Source organism: Rana temporaria, chromosome 6 (genome assembly GCF_905171775.1).
Source record: "Rana temporaria chromosome 6, aRanTem1.1, whole genome shotgun sequence".
NCBI lineage: Eukaryota > Metazoa > Chordata > Amphibia > Anura > Ranidae > Rana > Rana temporaria.
The window spans coordinates 174,610,981-174,619,530 of NC_053494.1; positions in this window are offsets into that span (position 1 = coordinate 174,610,981).

Below are 8,550 nucleotides of genomic sequence, written 5' to 3' on the forward strand. Positions count from 1 at the left end.
CTGAGTGACAGACCTAGACACTGCTACAGGAATTGATTACAATAAAATATTATATATAATTAATTATGGCTACAAATTCATCACATTATTAAAGTACACAGCGTGATAATTTTATTCATACTTTTGAGCCCTACATCCTGTCTAATGAATTCCAGTGACTATTTAATCCCAGTGCCAGGCCTACTGTCATCAGGACTGATTCACTAAAATATTATATACAATAAGTATACTATATTATTAAAGTGCACAGAATTATTTCATACCTCTAACGTTTAGGATGGTCCCATTCCACAGGGAAAAAAATGTCTGCACTTTGATAATGTATGATGAATGTGCAGCCATACTTTATTATTTATAACATTTTACTGTTATTAATCCCAGTGGCAGTGTCTGTCTGTCTAGGGCTGTCACTCAGATTGATTAGGCAGGTACTGGCTTGGGACCTCTACTGCCACAGTAATCCAGCCCCTAGTCTATACTCGATGTATGGCCCATACTTTGCATTGTTGGCTGTCCTCAGGGACAATGGCATCATTGGCATTGAATATTGATTTGGAACTGACCTGCTGAGTGCTTAACAATATTGTGTTGCTTGCTGGAATCAGATTTGGAATCTGGATGGGATTTGAGGAAGATGGCAAGATGCTGTGGTCACTGCCGGCAATTGGAGCGGGCAACCCGGCAGCAGCACGACTGGATGGATGCCCGTCCCCTGGGGCTCCGACACCAGTGATGTCATTCCCCCCTACCCCATTTCACGGTCATATCAGCTCAACTACAGCTCACCCAGAGGTATACTGGCCCTGTTAAAAAAAAAAAACATTCTGTACCCCCAGCTTATGGCACTTTGCTAAACTTATCAAAAATTAGCCAGACACCAAGGTTGGGATAAATAGGCCGTTTAACAGCCCCTTTATAAAAATAAACAAAGAATTTAACACTTATAAAAAATAAAAAAAAAGAACCAGGCATAATCTTTTAGGGTTGCCGATCCTTGGAGGCACTATCATCAAAAATCTTTAACTTGTATCTGCTTAAACTCTCTTATAGTCCCTGCCGCTTTGCACCGACTCGGGATGAACACCATCAGTAGATACACCATTCCATAACCAGTTACTCCACATAACTGGCATTCACCAGGGGCCCATACCTCAGATGTGTCCCCATCTTCAATTTCCACAATTTACCAATGCCTCCAAAGACCCAACCGCTTACCCTGGAGGGAAAAACAGTAAATAAATACAACCAATACATACGATACCCAAGCTCAGAACATGTAGGGTGGGCGGGCGTCAACTTTTTCTTCTTCTTGTGTGCTGACCGGAAGTACAGCCTATGTGACCTATCCCCCCTTTTACTGCCTCCCCCTTTCCCCCTGAGCCAATCCTCTCTGCCTCACTCTCCTGTGTGGCTTAATGTTTACCCTCACTGCCCCAGTCTGCCTGAGTACCTCCTCATGCTGCCCTGCGCTCATTTTTTATTATTTTTTTTTTGTTACATGCTTTCTGTCTGGGCTTCTGTATTATAAGTGACACTGCACACCAGCAGTGACAGAAGGAAACACACAGGGCTAGCACCGAAGGTGGAATTGTGTTCCAGCTGAAAAAAAGCCCTACCTCCGGGACCTAGGTCCCTTGCCACCCTCAAGATGGTGTCTTCCCTATGTTGGGTGTCACCCGGGTGTAGGCCGCACCCCTTTGCGACACCACTGGCTCTGAAAGTCACAGTGACTGAACCAGAACTTGCAGCAGACTTGAAGAATGTTTGCAAAGAAATTTGATCTGGAGTCATGCAACTTGCTGCAGTTGTGCAACAAACTTGCTAAGCTATTGCTAGACTTGCCAGGCTTCACAAGTAATTTTCAAACTTGCAGCACAATTGCTTGTTATCTTGGAACAGTCCAAAATAAAGTTCAGTCTTTTCCCTAACATACATAGTCCCTAACTTCAGGCTTGTGGCTGCCCCAGCATACCTGCATGGGAAAGAGTCCATTCTTGGCCATAACTTATAGTTCATAATGGTAGTATTCAGGATTGGCATCTTCAGGGAGGACTGCAGATCCCAGCAATCCCCCTAGGTAGCGGGAACTCCGACCTGGGCATGGCACTGGAAATCCAGACTCTGGCAATGGCAGTGAGCATGGCCCTGTCTCTTCTGTTAGTAAAGGCCCCCTGAGTAAGACAGAACCCTAGGGTCTGGGCCTCCGTCCCTTTTATAGCACACAGGACTGGGAGGTTGGACCCAAGAAAACCTGCCAAGAAAAACATTGGAAACATAATTAAGACTAACCTCTCCAACTGGGGCAGCGTTACCAACTACCTGCCTACATGTAAATAGCATGTGATATTAAAGATACCCTGTCACCATGTCTGTTCATTTCAACAACAATCAGATTATATGAAAATGTACATATTTTTTGCATGTTATTTACCTGTAAATGCTGCCCTTGTGTAGACATCCAAAATCTCTGAGACTGCTGCTGGGTGCCGCCATCTTGGATGTGAAGTCAGCAGCCCCAGCACACACTTTACAGTATTCCCCTCACTCCTCCTCCAGGAGATACACAAAAGGTTATGTAGGGAGGTGGTGGGAGGGGCAGAGGAGCTTTGCCAGCACAGACATTTATTAGACACTCCCAGATAAGGAGCTACCGATGGTTTACAAGGAGGGAAGGGGCTGTGCTAGGGAAATGACTGCTGAAGTCATCACATTTTCTAGCATGAAAAATGCTGCAAGTAAGCTTGATTTGATCAATGAGTTTGAAGGCTGATGATGAAAATTAGGGTGTCTTGAGTTGTTGATCGACCCCTCACCTTCACTGAAAGATCTTATTTTACTGGAAGTGGAAAACCTCTTCAATAGAATATTAATCGATGGTCAGTTACAGGAACGTGATGGATATTTATTATGGCACACATACTGGTATCACCTGACTGAGCCACTGAAGGGAAGACATTAGTTCACAACAATAGAGGCAGCTTAGATGTTTGATGCGAGGAAATTCCAGGCAGCAATGACCAATATATAGAGGAAGTGCAACAGGAAGAGGAAAGGAGCACCACTCTCTGAATAGATCTGTAATAATAAGCAAGGGCTGGCTAGGCATCGTATTTATCCATTCTTTAGTTGTAAAAACACAATTTAATACCTGGCACAATTCATTTTATTTCCATGATTTAATGTCCTTTATTGTAAATTGTGTGTTATCAGCCAAAGCTTTGTGTTTATTTTTCTATTTTTTTTTCAATTGTGTTGGAAAAATATTTTTCAGCAAAATTAGGTAGCTGACCTAGAAATAGTTTTTATTTTCATTTAACCACTTGCTTACTGGGCACATATACCCCCCTCCTGCCCAGGTGAAATTCCAGCTTTCGGCACTGCGTCGCTTTAACTAACAATTGCGCGGTCGTGCGACGTGGCTCCCAAACAAAATTGACGTCCTTTTTTCCCCACAAGTAGAGCTTTCTTTTGGTGGTATTTGATCACCTCTGCGGTTTTTATTTTTTGCGCTATAAGCAAAAAAGAGCGACAATTTTGAAAAAAATACAATATATTTTACTTGTGGCTATAATAAATATCCCAATTTAAAAAAAAAAAAAAAAAAAAAAAATTTCTCAGTTTAGGCCGATACGTATTCTTCTACATATTTTTGGTAAAAAAAAAAATCGCAATAAGCGACTGGTTTGCGCAAAAGTTATAGCGCCTACAAAATAGGGGACAGAATTATTATTATTTTTTTTACTAGAAATGGCGGCGATCTGCGATTTTTATTGGGACTGCGACGTTATGGCGGACACATCGGACACTTTTGACACATTTTTGGCGCCATTCACATTTATACTGCGATCAGTGCTATAAATATGCACTAATTACAGTATAAATGTGACTGGCATTGAAGGGGTTAACACTACGGGGTGAGGAAGGGGTTAAATGTATTCCCTGCATTGTGTTCTAACTGTAGGTGGAGGGGGGGTGACTGGGGAGGTGACCGATCCTTATCCCTATGTACAAGGGACACAGATCGGTCTCCTCTCCAGAGACAGGACGCTGTCTCTGTGTAAAACGGCAATGAGAGATGATCTCAAATGTTTACATATGAGATCATCTCTCATTGGCCGCACAGATCGCATCGCAATTGGCTGATTGGCCGTTCGCGGCGAACTGTAATTGGCTGTGTCCAAAGGGACACGGCCTACACAGAGTTTCCCCGTTGCGCGCTCTGGAGTGCGCGCGGGGAACGCCCTTAGGGGCAGACGTCAATTGACGTCCAGTTGGATTTTCAGGTCTGCGCTGTAGTCGTCATTCGGCTATAGCGCGGGTCTGAAGAAGTTAAGAACCTAATTATCTGTTACGGGGGTCCTTAGCAAGTAGCGTACCTTCACGTATGTAAACTATAACAATTAACTTTTTTCATTTGTTCCCTTTTGGTCTGTTAACTATACCACTGAATGCGGTTGGTTATACTATACAGCGGTGATGAAAATAAGAAGGTGCGCCAATCTAAGTGCAGTATAAAGGATTTTTATTATGGCAGCAACATAAACAGCCAAATGGCTACTCACAAGATGATGAAAAATACAGGGCATATGTAGTGGGTGGTCCGGTGTCACTCAGCAGTCCGTGGGGTAGGTGTAAAATCCAAATGTGAAGCGCTGGAGGATGGGGCAGCAATACGATATCTGCAGAGGAAACCTTGGCATGTAACCAAGCTGGCTGTAATACAATACACGACCTCCTGGAAGCCTCGGTCGGAACAGGAAGTGCGCTTCAGCCTGGGCATCAGCGTGGAGCGCAGCACAGCGTCTGACCGGAAGTGATGTGGGAAGGAAAACGGACCAATACTATACATTGGTAACTTTGATTACAAGCATAATTCGTTCCAGAAGAATGCTTGTAATCCAAAGCACTCGTATATCAAAGCAAATTTCCCCATAGGAGTCAATGGAAACGCAGATAATTGGCTCCACAGTGACTGCTATTGTATGTAGTACCACATGTGGAAAGAGGTGGGGGGGGGGGCGGCGAGAAAACTCAGAGACTGCTTTGAGCCACTGCTTTTAGAGCTGCTCAGAGAGTTTCAGAGTGTCTCCGAGCGGCTCAGAGTGTCACCGACGCCCCCGCACATCTGGCCAAATGTGGTACTGCACACCCCAGAGGCTTGAATCCTGCTCGTCTTGCGAGACAACGCTTGCAAACAGAGTCAGGATTTAGTAAAAAAAAAAAGAATAGCTTGTATTGAAAAACGCTCGTAAACCGCATTACTCGCAATCCGGGGTACTACTGTATCTGTGTGATAAGTGCAAAAATACCTGTTTATCCTGCCAGCAATCTATTGCTGTCCTTGTGCACTTTGCTCTGTTAGCCCAAACAGTGTTATCAGAAAGTGAATTAAGACTACATAACACCTACCCTTGTGTTGAGGTAGGGGGATGTTTTATGTAGTTCAAAAATACTTCCTGTCTAATAGATTAATCAAAATTTTACCGGATCAGCAGGGTCCATCTTTGGCCATTCACGTTCGTGAGAAGTTAATCTAATGATCAACTTCTCGCAAATGGGCTTGTTGGAAAAACTTTGTTGAATTAGTGCTGCTGCCCAGGGCTTCTGATAGGGGAGACCACCAGCCCTCCTGTAGGGGGCCCAGGCACACAGATGGACCCGAACAGCAGGAGGAATCGGTGGTGTTGGGCAGAGGGGCAGCTACAGAAAGATGCCCTGTGCTGCTCTCTGCAGCAGCTGCAAGCCAATTTCTCTTCCTCCCGACGGCATTCAGCTTCTGCAGGGAGAGACACAGGGCATCGTTCCTTTAATTACTTCCCCGGCACTGATTCCCCTCCCTGGTCTGCCCAGTTCTGATCCTCCCATGTGTCCCCCGTCACTGTGCCAAGCCCCCTCCTGTGGCACTGCTGGCTTCCCTGTCCTGTAAAAAAAAAAAAAAAAATTACAGTGTAATAAACAATAACTGTTTTAAATAAAAAATGTAAAAAAAACAATTTAAAAGGGGCTAATTCACACACAGGTTCTTTGTTTGGTTTGTATTTTTAGTGAAAATATTGTTTTGATATATTGGGGGGGGGGGGGGAGGGGCGTCTGCCAGGTAGGCTGTACGGGCCCCATAATTTCTAACAGCAGCCCTGCTGCTGCCAATGATCAGTGTATTCTGACAGTGGAAAATTCCTCTATCTACCTTGATTGTGTGGATTGGGGAGTCCATTTAATTTTTTTTGATCAGTCCACTGATCAAAAACAACTGACACATGTATTCTCAGCTTTAGTGTGGTAATGCTGCTCCTCCATTGATACAGTGCAATGAATGAACGTTGTCACTCACAATGTAAATTGTGTTACAGGCAGTTTCACTAGGTGAGTATAAAGTAAAAAAACTAGGGCTGTGCAAATTAACTTTTAATTAATCGATTAATCTTTAATTTTTTTGATCGATCAAAATCTTTTTGATCGATTAAAATTCTTTTGATTGGTACTCACCTCTCCCCCGGCTTCGGGGCCTTCAGGGAGTTCTGTCGGAGATCCGATGACATCACGGACACCAGCGGGGCTTGCCGTGTCCATCTGAAGGGCTCCTTTGCTGTGCCTTCATATCTGCATGCCGGCGGGACCTTACTATCTGCCACACACAAGGGCTGTAACACTTCCCTCTATCACTTCCCTCTATCACCCTGGGATTCTACAGCCATCCACTGGGAGTTGTGATAGTTCCCTTCACGGGACATCTACATGCCGACGGACTGATGTTAACCTCTCCTCATCTGGATTCAGCAGTGGTATCGTTGTACACATTTTTATACCAGTATCATACTTGGCTACATGTTTTTACGACTGCTTTTGGTACCGTTTGGTATTACTCGCACCATTTTTACAGTTTATGTAGCTACATCGATTTTATCTCCAGTGCAATATTTATTTGGTTACCTACTTGAAGACTATAAAAGTTTTAATGTTATTCCCTTTGAGCGCTGCCTTTGTGTGTTTTTTGTATCCTGCTATCAATTTTCCCAGTGCTTGGAAGCTGCACTGGGAATCAGCCTGCAAGGAGATCAGCTAAAAGAAGTTGGATCTGTATGTGCGTTATAATTAATCTAAATTAGTCGATTAATCGATTAAAAAAAAACGATTAATCGAACAGAAACATTTTGATCAGTAACAGCTCTTAAAAAAACATAAAAAAAGAAAAACGATTTAAAGAATAAGTACAACCAAAGCTTGTTTGACTGCACTTCTCCTATGGATCACAGGGGTGCAGTTCGTTCATTACTCCTGTGACCCGTTTTCAGCAGACGGCACGACGTCGGCTGATGTCACAGAGCCTCATATGGTCGGCATCTGCCCAGAACCCTGAACTGGCACCTGGCTCAGCCTATTGCACAGCCCATCTCTCCAGTGAAGGGGGCAGAGCAGACAGCTGTAACCGACAGTCACCAACTCTGAGAACTGAGCAATCAGTGGTGTTTGATCGCTCGTTCTCAGCCTAAGAGCCTGTGGGGACCGATGCTGCATCCACATAGGTAAGTATACTTCTTAAAAAAAAAATCCAGAACTTCTCTTTTATGGACTTGTAAGCTGACGTATACTACATTTCTGTTCTTGGGTTTGATTATGCTTTAATCTCCCTCTCAAGGGCAGATACAAACTACTAATTGTTCAAAATGATATACACATTCATTGTATCCTAATTGTTTGCCAGATACTATTACTGCCTGGTCAAAGCAGCATGTAGTCAGACAGCGCTGGTTTGCTGTGGTTCCAGTTACAACCTTATTGGGATGGCAATTTTTCAAAATTGTCTGTTTATATAATCTTGATGCCAAGATAACTTTTGTTGCTCAGAGAATCAGGTACTAATGAAAACTAATCAAAAAACTCTGGGTTGGGTGAAAACAATGACCCTTGCGGGTAGGCCCTCCTGTCCTGCAGGGTAAAAGGTAGGGTTGTCCCGATACCACTTTTTTAGGACTGAGTACGAGTACCGATACTTTTTTTCAAGTAGTCGCCGATACCGAATACCGATACTTTTTTTAAAATGTGTCCCCAAATGCAGCGATGTCCCCCCACAGATGCAGCCATGTATCCCCCCATCCAGCCATTGTCTCCCCCCATGCAGCAATGTATCCCCCCATCCAGCCATTGTCTCCCCCCATGCAGCAATGTATCCCCCCATCCAGCCATTGTCACCCCCCATCCAGCAATGTATCCCCCCATCCAGCCATTGTCTTCCCCCATCCAGCCATTGTCTCCCCCCATCCAGCCATTGTCACCCCCCATGCAGCCATTGTCACCCCCCATGCAGCCATTGTCACCCCCCATGCAGCCATTGTCACCCCCCATGCAGCCATTGTCTCCCCCCATCCAGCCATTGTCACCCCCCATGCAGCCATTGTCACCCCCCATGCAGCCATTGTCTCCCCCCATCCAGCCATTGTCACCCCCCATGCAGCCATTGTCACCCCCCATGCAGCCATTGTCACCCTCCATGCAGCAATGTATCCCCCCATCCAGCCATTGTCACCCCCCATCCAGCAATGTATCCCCCCA